At 37.3% G+C, this 17,366-nt stretch overlaps 1 protein-coding gene across 13 annotated transcripts in view; it reads right to left on the bottom strand.

The window, feature by feature from the left end:
- ARHGAP24 (Rho GTPase activating protein 24) overlaps positions 1-17,366 on the bottom strand; it is a 460,450-nt gene that overhangs the window by 128,971 nt on the left and 314,113 nt on the right. The window contains exon 1 of one of the 13 annotated variants that reach the window (XM_055589008.1): positions 13,641-16,997. The exons of the other annotated variants lie outside the window; for them this stretch is intronic. The gene's annotated coding sequence lies outside the window, so the exon portion shown is untranslated. Of the gene's footprint in view, positions 1-13,640; positions 16,998-17,366 lie in introns of those variants that run through there. 13 annotated transcript variants of the gene reach the window in all.

Below are 17,366 nucleotides of genomic sequence, written 5' to 3'. Positions count from 1 at the left end.
TACACAGACAGACAAATGAGAGTCTTCACTGATGAGTGAGGAAAACTCAGCAGAGTACACTGGATTTATATTTCTTCCTGAAAAGCAAAACTAACAACTGAAGTCAATTTGCTTTATAGGCATACCTAATGAATGACTTTATGGCTTAAATTTCGTCTTTGAAAGAAAATATAGACATATACGTCTGAAAGTCTTAACAATACAGGTAGGATGTAGACTTGTATTTATAGACATGATTGGCACTGCTTAAGGCTGGGGAAAGAGAAAAAGATAAGTTATGCATAGTATATGATAACATAAATTATGAAGCCTCTTATATTGCTCTCCTGTAAGTGTGGCGCTACTAATAATGATCATAATAACAGCTAACATGTATTAAGTGTTAGGCACTGTTGTAAGGGCTCCACATGCATTAATTCATTAATCCACACAGCATCTCAGCTAGCTACATTACTATCATTCCCCTTTTTTATATGATGAAAATTAAGGTGCAAAAGTACTGAGATACTACGCAAAGGCATGAAGCCACAGTACTGGCAGAGCAGGGGTTCAAACCCAGGCAGCGTGGATGCCTAGTCCAAGCTTTTCACTTTTATGTCATATGTATCATGAGCTGACTTCTCTCTTCTGAATAATTCTAATTTCAAATATTCTCCCTTAATCCTTAATACAAATTCTATTTCTCTGATATATGCCTCAACTTCAGTTTCAGAAAACAGTTCCCCAAAATTCAGTATAATCAGCTCCTTTACCAAGAGGCTTGCTTCTCTTAATCTACAAAAGAAAAACAAATAGATTATGGAAATGTATGGGTAAAGAAAAGCTTTTTCTTTTCCACAAGTTGGTGTAATAAAATATGCTCCTTTAGTTTATCTGACATCTGATTGGAGAACTGTTCTCCAATCAGATGTCAAATTGGTGAGCTGAGAGTTTCTCAGTTTTGCATTTTGCTTTTTTTTTTTTTTTTCCTTCCCCAGAACAGGACTGTAGTATCTTAGAGTTAGATGATAATAGAAGACACCAGGCAAATGCAGCTGAAAGCATCATCTCATAAAAATGACTAGAAATTAGAGCTAATGTAGTGAAATACCAGAGTTCCCTATAAGGAATGATAGAAATGGAAGAGAAGCAGGATCTTGGAACTACAGACATAGACAACTGGGTGTTCCAACAGCCACCCCCAATCCTCACTTGAGTTTCTGTACAGACTGGTATTCAGTCATGTATCTGTAATATGTAGCAATGTTGTACTATGTAATAACTCACTTATTTTGTACTTTGGGTTACAATCCAATACTTCTTTATTTTTTTTTTACATTTTTTCCCAGTTTTATCTATTGGGAGCTCTTTCAGGTGGTTATTTTGTTCCTTTGACATATCCCCATAACTATATTTTTGCTTTTAAATAATACACCTTTAGCTCTGGCCCTACAGAATGCTGCAGGTTCATCTTGTATATTTCCTGCCCCAGACCTAGAATCAGACATTTTTTTCCAGGAGACCTGATTCTTTGTTGGATAATAGTATTAGAAACCAAGATCTGGGTGCTTGGTGTATAACTGACATTTAAAAAAATATTCCGTGGAGTGTTTCATTAATTTTCTCAAATTTAAAAGTGACTGCTTTTTCAGATCATACCCTTTCCCTATAACTTACTCCCTTTTCTTCTCCCTTAACGTCCATCCTCTTTTCACAATATTCCTAAGTGGCCACTATATTCTTTTTTCACCATTGTCAATGGAGGAAGTGTGAATGCCCTACAGTTCAAGATTTCCAATTATATGGTGAGCAAGATTAAAACAAAATCACAACAGAAAGAGAACTTCATCCTACTATCTGAATTCTAATCACCATTTCTATGCTTGTGCTCAGTGAGTGTATACTTTTGGTTCACAATGACCTCTGGACAAGGTTATCTTGGTTGTCATATATCATAATATCCACTATCCACATATAAACTCTTAAGAATTTAAATATAGAAAGTTTAGATCACCTAGATCACTATTGCCTGATAATAATAGCACTAGGATTGAGAATTGAATATAAAAATAGGATTCTAAAAAAAGGGGGAGCTGTAACTTCCAGGCACTACTATGTTTCCATATTTTTCTCATAAAAAAAAAGCACAGTAATTTATTGGGCAAGCTAAATGATCTGTGCTATTTTCAGGAAAAGAGGATGCCTCAGCAAAAAATAAAAAGAAGGAAATCATATGTTTATTATTGCTTATTCCCTCATCAACTACAGTTCTGTCAGCATCCTCCAATCTCTGGACTGCTGGAAAGCCAAATATTTTCTACATTAGCTATTTGGCTAATGAACATAGGTCTGATGTTCTTTTAAGTATGACATCAGTTGTAAATTCAGTAGAATCCATGACAATGAGGCCCAAATTATACTTAGATGTGTTAAAGATGGAGCATAGAGTATAAATAACCATGACATTTTAGAAGAAAATAGAGCTCTTCAGTCAGCATTACATTAAAAAAAAAATGAAAATGACTGGTACCGGCCAGGTGCTTTATGTAAACATAAATTATTTCATGTAGTCCTTTGCTTTAGTCTTCCTTATTCATTCAAAAACTAAAGGTTAAGTGATTTGTCCAAACATCCATGAAGCATGCAGTAGAGTCCAGATTTAAAGATATGACATTTTTTCTGACTGAGATTCACAAAGAGTGTAAGAACCACTTATACACTATGTCTGTCAGGATACAAGCAGGAAACAGCCCATGCAGATTAGGATAATTGGTGGAGGGGTTAATGAAAAGACTACTAAAGACATAGGTAGGCAATAGGGAAACCACAAGGCACTTCCCAGGCTGGGCACAGTAGAGTAGTGCCCTCCCCCAGGGTACAGCCAGCCAGACACGACCCACCCAGCCCGCCACCCACAGTGAAGGAGTCAGGCCAATAGACACCGTCCTTATTCTCCCCCCATCACCCGATGCCCTGATTAGGTCCTCTGTGAGCCAACTCCCACCAAAAGGCATAGGACAAGAGAGAGAGGAAGCGGTCCTCCCAGTTCTGCCTTCTGGAGTGGAGAGCAGGAAGGGGGTGGTGAACAGTGGCAGGAGAGGTAATCGCAAGAGTTCAGCGAATGCTGACATTTCTCTACCATTGGTTTAAGCATAGAAACAACATAGGATTCACATTCATTTAAATATGCTACGTATTTATTCTCTTGAAAATAAACTTGAAAAACAGCAGGAAAAAACCTTTGCACCGAATCTTTCTAAATGTGGATGGATCAAAGGTGAGTTTGTTCAAGTGGAAAAAACAAATCCATAGAAAAACCATAGAAACCATGGCCAAGGCTCAAGTAGAGCCTTTGCTGGTTGACAAGGTGAACCAAAGCAATGTCTTATAAGCCAGGACTCTGTCCATGAGATTTTCCAGGCAAGAGTATTGGAGTCGGTTGTCATTTCCTACTCCAGGGGATCTTCCCAACTCAGGGATCAAACCCATATTTCTTGTGTCTCCTGTGCGTGTGCCCACACGCGCACACACACACACACACGACTCTCCAGGCAACACTTATTGCTCAGTGAAGAGATTCTGAAGCATGAGAAGTTATTCCAGAAGAACTGAGGCTCTAGTTCCATTACTGAGTGGTTGAATATTCTTAGACAAATGACTTAATAACATTGCTTTGCCTCAGTTACTTTCTCTCTCTCTATTTTGATACCTAATATATATTCAATAAGTTATCAAATTAATATTGCATAAGATCAGCACAGAGTGAATCACATGGTCAAAGATGTTTCCAATAACCATTTCTCTGCTCATTTTAACTGATTTTTTTGATTTTCTTTTCATTGTTTGGTTTTTCAGTGTGAATTATCCAAAACATATATAAATGTACAAGGAATAGTTTCTCAATAAATACAAGTAATAAATATTTAAGCTAACTTTTAAAATTCAATAAACCAATAATCTTTTGAATGTACTATAGATGCCTTTGACAGAAGAATCCAATTGGAAGTCTTTTTGAATATGTTATGCTAATTGAAATGAATAATCCCTTTTCTTTGTTTATTTTTATTTCAATATTCCAGACTTATTTCTACATTAAATTACATAATCAGTTCTGGAAAACATAAATAAAATATAATACGCTTCCTGATCAGCATAGGTAATTTATTTAAAGTGAATAGGTGATTTCACCTCAATAATCTTAGGATTTAATTTGGTCACAATAATTATTGACCTAGAAAATCAAGAATTAGCTTAAAAAGCTTTTTGCTTATAAAATGAAGTTGAATAGCACTGTAAAGAAATAAATAAGAATTCTGAAACTCATCCTAACAGGTAAGCCTAGAAGGAAAATTGTTCTCTAAGAGGATTTAGCAAATTTTATCAAGTCATTTCTCCACCTATATATCTCAAGAAATCTGACTTGCCTCCTAACGAGTGTTAGATGGGAAATCAGGGCCATGACACCACATGAAAGAGGGAGATGGGTGTAGCATATGAAATTTATTTTTTCAGGGTGACAGAGTTTAGTCATTTCAAATGTATGTACATTCTCAAGATGCTATTATAAATGATTTACTTCAAATACATTTTAGTAAAAAGCTTCAGAGCTCTTCTATTTCTTTAAAACACATGAAAAGAAAAATCAAAAAAGTTTACCCTGCCTAAATGCTGTGCATTTCTGTGCACTTCTTACTGCTCTCATTCATTGCCAGTGGGCCTGGCTCATGAACTCACCTCTGAAGGATTCTTCTTTCTTTCTCATACTATCGTTTACATTCTCTGCTTCCTACCCAAGCTTGTATTTGGGGTCTGTTAGTCCAAAAAAACAAAACCAAAAAGCTAATTTTCTTCCTTTTCAGAAAATTACCTGTCCTGTCCATCTTAAGTTTGGACTCAAAGTTTTCATACAGATGTCTTTGACATGCCAGAGGAGAATAACTTTGTTTTTCTTAGGATATACTGAATTTAAGATAAATCTGTGCCAAATTTTACATGGCTATTCAAGCCTCTTATACGACTATATTATTTTATTTGGCAGGGCTCTACTAAAAGTCATACTAAAAGTTCCCTAAAACCATTCAGATTTGTATTCAAGGGGCAATGAGCTGTTACCTAGCAAATGTACTCCCCCATCACACCCCGTACACTTAATTTGACATTTCAAAGATCCTATTTCAAAAACATTAACAATAAAAATTTTACTGAAGTCCAGGTGTATGTAGGATACTTTTTAGACATTAGGGAAGCAAATGTTATAAGAAAAACTCTGCAACAGTGATAAGTAATAGTATTAAGGAGTGGAAAATACCTTGTGCCCTCAAAGTAGTGCTCGTTCATTTAACTAATATGTTTGCAGCATCTATTATCACCTAACACAGTGGGGCTAGAAACACAAAGATAAACAAGTAGACCTAATCCTTGACTTCACTGACCTTACATTATAGTGTTAGTGAGAGATGATTTTTTAAAAAAAGGTCTATAAAGTTGGACTATAAAGAAAGCTGAGCGCCAAAGAATTGATGCTTTTGAACTGTGGTGTTAGAGAAGACTCTTGAGAGTCCCTTGGACTGCAAGGAGATCAAACTAGTCAGTCCTAAAGGAAATCAGATATTCATTGAAAGGACTCATGCTGAAGCTGAAACTCCAATACTTTGGCCACCTGATGTGAAGAGCTGACTCATATGAAAAGACCCTGATGTTGGGAAAGATTGAAGGTGGGAGGAGAAGGGGATGACAGAGGATGAGATGGTTGGATGGCATCACTGACTCGACGGACATGAGTTTGAGCAAGCTCTGGGAGTTGGTGATGGACAGGGAGGTCTGGTGTGCTGCATTCCATGGAGTTGCAAAGAGACAGATATGACTGAGTGACTGAACTGAACTGATAATATAAAGTAAATATATAAATGTCTAAATAATAGAGATTGCAGTAAATGCTGTGAAAGAAACAAATAGAGTTTGGTGATAGAAAATAATGGGGTGGTAGCCTACACTATTTAGGGGTGGTTAATAAAGGCCTCTCAAGTTTAAGCTGAGACTTGAATGAGCAGCCAGTCACTCAAGAGAAATAGGCTGCTGGAGTGGAGAGATGGATTTAAGTGTAGAAGCCTAAATTAAAAAAGAAAAAAAAATCCTGGTGGTGTATGTAGGAGTCACTGGAAAGCCACGATGGCTAGAACATACATCTGGAGAGAGTGGCCCAAAAGAAGATTAGTGATGTACCTTGTCATGCTAAGTCTACAGGTCATGGTGAAGCATGTGGACCATTCCAAGCAGGGAAGCAACAGGATCTGTTCTCAGCAGGGATCTCTGTTGGGCTCTGGAATCCTTGTTCTAAGCAGGGACCAAACAGTATTTGTTTGTTTTAATGGCTATTTTGTGGAGAATGTGTTTGAGTGGAAAAGAGACATTTTAGGAGATGCTTGCAGTAGTTCAAGTGATGGTGGTTTGTGCTCGAGTGATAGCAAGAAACATGAAGGTAAGTCCAAAGATGTGAAACATATCTTGGGAATAAGACTGATAACACTGCAAATGAACTGAATGTGAGACACGAGGAAAAATGGGACCCTACCCAGTATTAGATGAATTATGTTGCCACTTACTGAGCTAGGAAAGGATGGAAAAGGGACTGGTGGTGGCAGGGGAGTGTATATACAGCGGCATTTTGGACAGCTTAACTTTTAGATCATAATAACCATGAATCAGTTATGTGAGTCCTTGCATCAAGGGAGAGGGCCAGGGCAGGAATTCAGAAGAAGAGGCTAGCCCTGGTGGAAGAGCTGAGACTCTAGTTGGGACCTGAAGGAACAGTCAGCCTTGGAGAATTAGAAAAAGAAGATCCCATTCAAGGTACTTAGAAGCATGGGTTGATCTAATTGTGGAACAATAAAAAGTTTAGCTGCAGTAGAGATTTCTTGTAGGAATGCACTAAAAGAAAAAATGTTGGAGAAGTAAGTAGGAGTCAGATTAAGAGAGCTTTTAAACTCCAAGTTTATGTTTTTTTTTTTTTTTTTTTTTTTGCCTAATTTTAAGGAGCCATCTGAGCTTCCCAGGTGGCTTTAGTGGTAAAGAACCTCCCTGCCAATGCAGGAGACTGAGACGTGGGTTTGATTCCTGGGTGGGGAAGACCCTCTGGAGGAGGGCATAGCAACCTACTCCAGTATTCTTGCCTGGGGGATCCCATAGACAGAGAAGCCTGGCAGGCTACAGTCCATAGGGTTGCAAAGAGACAGACACAACTGAAGCAACTTAGCACACAGCTCAGGCAGACATCCAGGGTAACTGAGTAGAGATGCAGAGTGGGAGGTGTTGTGTCAGTGAAAGTGAAAGTGTTAGTTGCTCAGTCATGTCTGACTCTTTTGTGACCCCGTGGACTGTAGCCCACCAGGCTCCTCTGTCCATAGAATTCTCCAGGTAAGAATACTGGAGTGGGTTGTCATTCCTTTCTCCAGGGTATCTTCCTGACCCAGAACAGGGATCAAACCTGGGTCTCCTGCATTGCAAGCAGATTCTTTACCATCTGAGCCAAGAGGGTGAGTGAAGGGTATCATTTAAACAGTGACTTTTTGTGTAAGATTTGGGGAGGTATGGAAAGTATTAGGCTGATGTGATGGTCTCTCAGGACACCATTTTAATAATTGTGGTATGAATGGATGTTTGTGCTAAGATCATGGGCCCAGAAACAGAAAGGAAGAGAAGGATAAAGTAACATTAAAAAATATTTGGTGCCTGAGACATCAAGAGGGGAGGGGAAATAGAGGAAATAATTTGGTAAATACCATTCAGCCTTTATTCCTTCCTTAACTAACCACTATACTTTGGCCACGTGCCTAAGCAGTGTGTATTACGTATGCCTTGCTTCATGCTGGAATGGCTGACTCTGATCTACAAAGCCATAGTGGGAGACATCAGGACAAAATTGGTGATTGCTGGGCCAGACAATTTCCAGCACAGAAATAAGGAATGCTGAAGGGTTTGATGAATATCTGCAAAATCTACACTTTCAGCAAAGAAACATGCGCAACAGCACATATGTTATGCAGCCCTCACAGCATTTAATCTTTTCTTATCCTACTTCATATAAGGCTTTTTATTTTATGGGAAGGGGGGATCACCACAATGTAAATTTTGCAAAAGTACACCAAATAAACAAGGGGGAAAATTCTGTCACCAGCAAGAGCTAGCTGAATGCCAAGACAGATTAACAGCCTGCTTTATGTTTAATTTTGACATTCTTATTTTTGTTATGTTGTTAAAAGAGTATCTGGCCTTGGGCAATTCTTTCCCTTTTTGTGTCCTGGTTTTACCATCTACAAAAGGAAATCACTTTATCTAGTGAAGTGGGAGAGAGTTGTATTTGAGACCATGTGTGTGCATGCAGAATAACATATATTCTTAAAAGGCACCTAGAAAATATAGAGGCATAAAATAGATATTAAATACTGACAAATGGGTCTGAGCAAAACAATATTAAACATAATGCATTCCTTCCAAAGCATTTTATTCAAACCAGCAAGGAAAGATTTAATAATATTAATAAGCAACCTGCTCACAAAATATGATGAGTAGGGAGAGTGACTCTCATGATTCATTTTAATAACAAATGAAAAGATAAAATGGATGCCAGCAATTGCCTTCCGTAATGCCCACCTTCATTCCACTGGTGATTGACAAATTATTTTGTATTGTACCTAGAGTACAATATTAAATCTACTCCTAATCGTTCATCATTTTATGGTTGTCCTGTCCTCAGGAACTCCAGTTATGTTTAATGCCTACTTTCCTGCTGTAATTGGCGCTTCATTCCAAGTGAAGTCATCTATTCTAAGCCAGTTTTGGGTTTTGCAGAGACACATGGAATAAAAGCCTTCCAGTCTGTTCAGACTACTACGCTGGTGATTCTATCATAATGGGTCCTGAAATAAATGGCTGAAGAGTTGTCCCTGCCTAAGGGGGGCTGACAAGTTGAATATTAAACCATAATGAAGAGATGTCACAAAAATATCGTGTGTACCTAATATCTGGTCTTTGGAGAGACCATCTCTATAAATCGCGATTCTTTCATGGCATTGTCCATGTTTTCTTTGGATTGTATGTCAACGTGCTCTCACAGGGCACCATATTTCAACAAGTCACCCTGCTTGCTCCCACCTCTCTACACACTTGCTTTTTATATTCTCCATAAATAGCACTTAGTCCTATAATTTATCTTCCATGCCTCATTCATTCTAAATCTCAGCTTCTTGGCCCTGTTTCTGCCATATTAAAATACTTCCCATAGCAAGCTCATGTTTAAAAAGAAAATCAATTGTTCTGATTTATCTGACGTGAGCTTCTGGGTGTTTTTTATAACTTATTGTTCACTCAGGTCAATATCTCTCCGATACCATCATTAAATATTAAAGGATGCTTAAGGGCACTATGCTTATCAGAAAGCTCTGCCCTGTTATTACAATACTGGGGAAAAGGATACTCTCCCACTAGGGAGAATGCTTCGCTTTTTTAAAACTGCAAGCTCTAAAACGGGTCTGCCACTTTGATACGGTGGTAAAGAGATTAAAAGATAACCAGGAAAGTTCAAAAGGATGGTCATTGTCTGTTGCCCCCTCTTTCCGCCTGCTACAAAAATGGCCTCATTAGTAGGCGTGGGCCCTTAAATGAAATTGAAAGCTAGAACTCCAGGGTAGAGCATGCTGGGAGAATCTGTCAGTAAAAATAGTCCACACACAGATATATATGAACGCACTTACTGGAAAGTCCAGACATCTTACCCCTGGCCTGGAAACGTCACTTGTCAACATAATCCTACCTATTAGCATGGGTCTGTGGCGATACTAAGACCTAAATCTTTCCTAAAACATCTGAAAAGGAAAAAAAAAAAAACCCATATGGAACTATAATTCCTAGTTATAAAGAGAGAGAATATTTCAGCAGTTAGGGTGCAAAGTTTATCATGAATTTAAACAATTGATTTGTAATTACTAAAACATGCCTGCACTTACTGAGTACTTTCATTTTTATCTGCCAAGATGATTTATCCTTCTATCACCATTTTCTGTCTTTGCTCCATAAGTGAACATTCTTTAAGTAAATCTCTTTAAGATTCTGATGTCAAACGTTCATGAAATAATTCTTAAGGGATGTCTGAAGGGATGTCCAGTCCTTCATAGCTCATGGTGGAGGAACTGACTGTTTAGTGCACAAAACCCAAGCTGTTCTCAATTAAGGCATAAAGACAAGGGCATTGTCTGTGCATGTGTGTGTGCGCACACACGCGCACATGTGCCATGAGGTAGATATCAGATCTCCACCCCTCACTTTTTTCCAATGGTAAGAGGTCTAAGTTTTAATGACCACAGAGACCTGCAGTTATGTGTGAAAGAAGGAGATACTACTCATCTAATGTGAGTTCAGGAATCTGCAGACTGACTAACGTACCCCTGTTGCCTTGCTCTTATTTCATAAACATTAGAGTTGTCTCCTTAGCTCCCCAAAGCTTAGTCCAGTGCTTTGTACAACTGTATTATTTCTTGAAATTGCACAAATGAGTGTCTTATCCAAGAGGAGCATGCATTTACGTGTCTGTTCTAATTATTCTATACTTCTCACCACTCTTGTGGTATGGAAGAACTTATCCTGTGGTATAGAAGTGAAGTTGCTCAGTCATGTGACTCTTTGCAATCCCATGGACTGTAGCTTACCAGGCTCTTTTGTCCATGGAATTTTCCAGGCAAGAGTACTGGAGTGGGTTGCCATTTCCTTCTCCAGAGGAACTTCTCGACCTGGGGATTGAACCCGGGTCTCCAACATGGCAGGCAGACGCTTTACCCACTGAGCCACCACGGAAGTGCCTATTTTGTGGTAGGTACTGAAGAAAAAGTAAAAAGCAACATCTTTTCCACTTAAAGCTCTAAATTGAAAGCAAGAGAGATTTTTTAAATGACTAATTTAATCAGAAGCATAATTATTAAAGTTATGAGCTCAGAATCAATGAGAGGCCAAGGGTCAGGCTTCAGAGTGTCAGAGGGCTAGAAAAGTAATTAAAATAAAAAGTAGGGTCCAGAGGCACAGTACTCAGCCTACCACAGTAACTTACCAGGTATGGTGTCTTTTGCAATTATTGTTCAGATGTGAACTTTCCAACCATTTCTGTCTATCCTGTGTATCTTACAACTGAGAGAAAGCACTGAATTGGTCAAAATAAATCCATGTGCTATTCTCTGCCTCTACTGGACTGAGGCATTAAGGATCCAATGTCTTCTGCTTCTTTAAGATAAGGTGTAAGCCTAGATTTTTTCCTACCATTAAAACTTCACAGAGATAGCTTCTGAATAGGAAATGAAGCATTATGAGGGAGAGTAAATGGATTCCAGGAGTAGGAGATGGCAACCCACTTCCAGTATTCTTGCCTGGAAAATTCCATGCACAGAGGAGACTGGTGGGCTACAGTCCATGGGGTCGCAAAGAGCCGGACACGGCTGAGTGACTGAACACACACACAGGAAATATAAAATATATGTATATATATAAAATAACATATATATAATAACTGATTATGATGATTAACTTGAATTTGTAACCCATGCTTTTCTTATTCCTAAATAAACAAACAGTGGGAAATGGAGTATATGCAATACACCCGATATTCCCAGAGAATATTCTATTCCGATACTCTTATTCTAGTAACGTTATTGCTGCATTATGCATTTAATTTATATTCATGACAAGCTTCTTTTTCCTTGCTGTTTGTGAAAATAAATATTTATGAAATCACCTTTGTTCTGCTTTCCCCACAGTCTTTGAAATAGCAAGGAAGTTTGTTCCTGCTAATAGTTTTGATCATTACCCTGTAGTAGTAAATTCCTGAACAGCAAAAAATTTGCTTTACTTACTACTGTATACTCAATGTCTAGAACAGAGCCTGGCAGAAATGCTCAATAAATACTTGCTGAATGTTGATTTCTTAAACGTGTTCATACCAGAATGCTAATTGAGCCACTGCTTATAACAACACAACAAAAATGGGAACAGTCTATGTATCCAGCAAAAGGGGAATAATAAATATTGTTTGATGGCTAAATATCTATGAGATGTGCATGATATGTCAAATTTTTTTAAAAAAATGAGTTACCAAATGAATAACAATATATCATAGTTTTTAAATATTAAGAATATACATAAAAGTAGTTATAGAAAAAAGTACTAAAATGATAAGACAGCTTAGTATTAAGAGTAGATTTGGAAGGGAAGAATAAGAAAGCTACTTTCACTTCTTATTTTACATAATTTCTTTAAAAAATACTTTAATTATTAAAACAGAATGACACATGCTTTGTAAAAAGTAAGTGCTGATAAGGAGGACTAAAAAAATTAAAACATCTTTAACTTTTAAAAATTAAAACACAGAATCACTGGGCATCTATCTACATAAAGATATTTTTTAACCAAAATGAAATCATTCTGCACATAAGGCTTTTCTAGTAAATAACACCTATATTTTCATTTCAGTAAATTTTCATCTAATACAGAAGAAATATTTGTAATTGTCTTCATCAAAATTTAACTTTTGTTCTTAGAAAGACATAGCTAAGTAAAACAAAAAGGCAAGCTCTGTACTGAGAGAAAATATTCATGATACCTACATTTATCTGACAAAAGACTTCTATCCATAATATATAAGGAATTCTCACTACACGTTAATAAGAAGATATAAAGCCCCTTAAAATAAACTAGCAAAATATGTGAACAGTAAACCAAAGAAAATATATAAAAGGCCAAAAAGTATATAAAGAGATACTAATGTCATTAGTCATGAGAAAATAAAATTAAAACCACAGTGAAATTCCACTAAGTTCTACCTACTAGAATAACCAAAATTTAAAAAAGAAAAAATGACTGACATTACCAAACAGTAGCCAAGCTGTGAAGCAACTGAAACTCATATATATACTAATGAGAATATAAAATGGTACAAATCATTTGGAAAAGAGTTGGTCAATTTCTTATACAGTTAAAAATGCACTTTGCAAATTACTCAACCATTCTTCTCCCAGGTTTCCCTCAAGAGAAATCTAAACTCATGTCCAAAAAAGAATTGTATATGATATTCATAGAGGCTTTATTTATAACAGCCACAAACTTCACCAATGGTATTAAAAATTGATTTTATATGGAAAATAGCACATCACTTATAGAGGACAACTCCAAAGCCAGTCTGAGGGAATGAGGAACTGCTCAGTATCCTGCTTTTCTACATAGAATGGAAACATCATGGGAGTCTCAGTCTTCATGTAGGCTATCAGACTCTGTCTAATTAATCCTAGACTTGGTGATCCTGTTTGAGCACTCTCACTCAAATGTAGGATTAGAATGTCTAGGCTTAATTTCACAGAGCCTTTTCTCTGTGTAACCCAGTCGTGTTTTGTTCCATTTCAGATGTAGATTTCTGTGGTGTAGAGAAGAAAGAGTAGATTTAGAGTCTGAAAAACTTAGTTTCTCTTTGGCTTAGTGTTCTTATACAAAGACATACACGCAAATAATGTTTGGCTATATCGGACTAGTAATCTAATACAAACAAACTCACAGGGCTAGTGTGAATACTACATGAGATAAACCACAGAAAATTGTTTTTCAAAATGGAAAGAGCCCCACCAGTATCCGACCTTAGCTGCAATCCTCAGGAGTGATGGTGGTAGGCTTCATACAAAGTAGATTGCACCAGGCTACCTGACATTACTGTTATAAGAACAAAACAAAGTTAACATGAAGCTAAGACTTTCAAACGGAGAAGGCAATGGCACTCCACTCCAGTACTCTTGCCTCGAAAATCTCATGGACAGAGGAGCTTGGTAGGCTGCAGTCCATGGGGTCGCTAAGAGTTGGACACGACTGAGAGACTTCACTTTTACTTTTCACTTTCCTGCATTGGAGAAGGAAATGGCAACCCACTCCAGTGTTCTTGCCTGGAGAATCCCAGGGACGGGGGAGCTGGTGGGGTGCCGTCTATGGGGTCACACAGCATCGGACACGACTGAAGTGACTTAGCAGCAGCAGCAGCAGCAGCAGCAGGACTTTGAAAAGTACAAGGTCTAGTAAATAGCCCCTTGTTCTTAAGGCAACCCCAGGACTTTAAAGGTACCATGTGTTGTTGTTTTTCTTTTGGAAATGCTGCCCGTTAGGTGTTGGAACTAATGACACGCATGGCTAAGGATCTATTTCCTATATTGTGAAGTCATCCCTGAAAATACCATTTCAAGTGGCGAAACTCCAGGGACCAAGGGCATATGAGATTTCTGAGCTCACTCACTAGCCCAGCATAACCCCTGGTTTCACTTTAGACCTAGTGGGAGAAACATGGTCACTGAACTGTGAGGCTTTGGGGCTTTCTAGGCTAAAGGAAAAGAGAGAAGTAAAAAGAGCAATTAAGAGATGGATTCATGGAAACTTGGAACTTTCCACAAGACACCTTAAAGATTAAGAGATAATGTTTTAGAACACCTTCAATTTATAAGTAAAGTGGGAAAGCTGGGAAAAGGGAAGAAATAACTTCCCCAAGACAAAGCTGACCAACACATTAGTCTTAGTACTTTTCCTCCTTGTCATTGTTGATGTTGAATTTTCACCAGCTAACAACACACCAGCACCATTATCTAAAAATGCATTGAGTCTAACTTTTGAAATCAATTTGCTAGTTTTTCAATTCTGTAAATTCAAAATGCCATTTGTCAAGTGTGTTGAAAATGAGGACCTATAATGGTCCTTGCCTCTGTGATTTCAGTTCATGTGGACAAGATTTCTGTGGCAGTCATCATTTCACGGACTATCTTTCCATATGTAAATATACCGTTTGGATATTTTATATCTCATATTAACAAATTGAAAAATGGGAGACATTTCATTGGTCAGCTCACTTGTTTCTGATTTGAGGTACAGAAATGGACATAGTGGATTTATCCCATGCAGAGACAGTGTGGTGAACTGGGAGAAAAATATAGAACACAGAGGCTACCAGCTCTGCCATTTACCATGTAATCAGGTATAACATGAGCTTCCCAGGTGACTGAGTGGTAAAGAGTCTGCCTGCCAATGCAGGAGCTGTGGGTTTGATCCCTGAGTCAGGAAGATCCCCTGGAGAAGGAAATAGCAACTCACTCCAGTATTCTTGCCTGGGAAATCCCAAGGACAGAGAAGACTGGCAAACTACAGTCCAAGAGTTGGGCATGACTTAGCAACTAAACAACAACAAATCGGGTATAACATACCTAGATTCACTTATTGTGAGATGTCTTCATTTGAAAAACAAGTCTAAGTCTTCTGCAGCATTGAGATACTTGAAACCACTAAACCTGCAACCTGAGCGACTGATGATTGGATCCTTGGCAGTGCTGACCCACCAGATATCACCACATTCTGAACCCTACTGTTGTGAAGAAACAGATCATCACTTAGCCAATGAGGACGTTATGTGCGTCTGAATCTGATCTCATCTGCTCCCTAGGCAGGTCTCCTTGCAGTTCCTCCAACAAGCCAGGTACATTCCCACATCTGAACCTATCCATCTGTGGTTTCCTCTGTTTGGACAGCTTGTTACACAGCAACCTCCCTTAGGCTTTGGCTCACAATTCACTACTTAGAGGTATGTCTTGAAAATCCTACATAAGATAGTGCCCTGCTTCACTCACTCTTTGGTCTCTTTTCTCTTATTACTCTGCTCTATCTTTCTCATAGCCTTTACTGCCTGGAAAGCTTTACATTTATTTTACTAAGCATTATCCATACATAATGCAATATTATTATATATCTTCTGGTATCTAAAATGTAAGATTATCAAGGACAAAGAGACTGTCAGTTTGACTCATTGCTATATTCTCAGTATTCAGAATAATACTTATCACATAATTAACATTAACAAGTATTTGTTGAATGAATGAAAAAATAAATCAGGCAAATTTTCTGGGGGTTCAAAATGATCAGGTGATATTTTAATTTTTCTTATTGTAAGTTTATTGCAGACCAAATCAAGAATTGATAGATACTGAAGTATTATAATGTTATAAAAATGTACTGGAATAATTTTTTGTATGTATTCCAGAAAGTTTTAGCAGAAATGTGATGTTTAGAAATTCCCAACAGAGTTCATAAATGGATGTGCCCTCAAAATTCCCCCTTTTATTTCTAGAGCCAGCTGGCATCTAAGATCTTTTGAAAGAATGTATGAATTTGGATTTATTTTGGCTAAATTATATTCTAGCCTTTGCAAGAACTGAGCTATGAAATGGTGGCAAAACTATTGTAAATCTCACTATGACATCTTACCCTGAAATATGCATAATCAAATAGTTCTAAAGGAGGTCCTCTGACTGAAGGGTAACTTTCTACATAACTATATTTTAGATATCAAACTTTGTGAACTTGTTTCTTTATTGCTTTTCTTAATTAAAAGGCCAGAAATCAATTTTTCTGAGACCCTTGGCATGGTGATGAAAACAGTCTTGGAATCCAGAAAAATTATTTTTTATCAAGGTAACAGGGCAGAGTGAAAGTTGGTTAATAACCACATTGTGAAGTGTGAGAATTACCCCATTACTATTAAGTGAGAATTAACTGATTGTTTTATAGCTATTCCAATAGGAAATGTAAAAGTCTTGATTTTAAAAAAGCACTTGCCTAATCCTAATGATGGATAGTAGATGATATATGATTTATGTTTACATACTCATTCTACCGAAGAAGCAAAATTAAGATATTAAAGTAGTATCTCAATAAAAAGCATCGTTGATCAAAAATCCTGACTTGATTGTGAAATGCTGAGTTCTTCAATCTCTTACGTCACTGGGAGCAGAGCAGAGAGGGAAGACAAGCTGCTGCAAGAGGACAGCTTTGTTTGTTTTGCCTTCTACCAATGCATAACATTCCATAGAAAAGCAGTAATAATCAGAAATATTAAAAAAAGATCTTCTTTTTACTTTAAAAAGAATAATCACCAATAAATCTTCTTAGTAGCTAAATAAACTTTTCTAACGACTTTGAAATCTTTGGTATTAAGAAAAAGTGAGTCCTAGTCTAACCTTCTCAATACCCACTAATGGAAACTATTTTTAACTTGATTTTCCTTAATCCTATTAACATAACTGGAAGCTCCCAATTCATAATTCAGCATTTATTATTGCTGATGAGAAATACAGCAATGTCTTGTATGTTTTAAGTAAAACATATTGAAAGGAGAGGGAACAAATAGAAATGGGAAAAAATCCTAAGGAAGCAAATGCAAAAACTCTATTAAATTCCAAAATATGTACACAGATATACAGTAATGCATTACATGACTGCATACATTAATGTTTCTGTAGTTTGAGAGGGAGACACACAAGTAAGAATGGGATTTTTCC

The sequence above is a fragment of the Bubalus kerabau genome, chromosome 7 (genome assembly GCF_029407905.1).
Source record: "Bubalus kerabau isolate K-KA32 ecotype Philippines breed swamp buffalo chromosome 7, PCC_UOA_SB_1v2, whole genome shotgun sequence".
NCBI lineage: Eukaryota > Metazoa > Chordata > Mammalia > Artiodactyla > Bovidae > Bubalus > Bubalus kerabau.
This window is presented reverse-complemented; position numbering and strand designations above follow the sequence as displayed.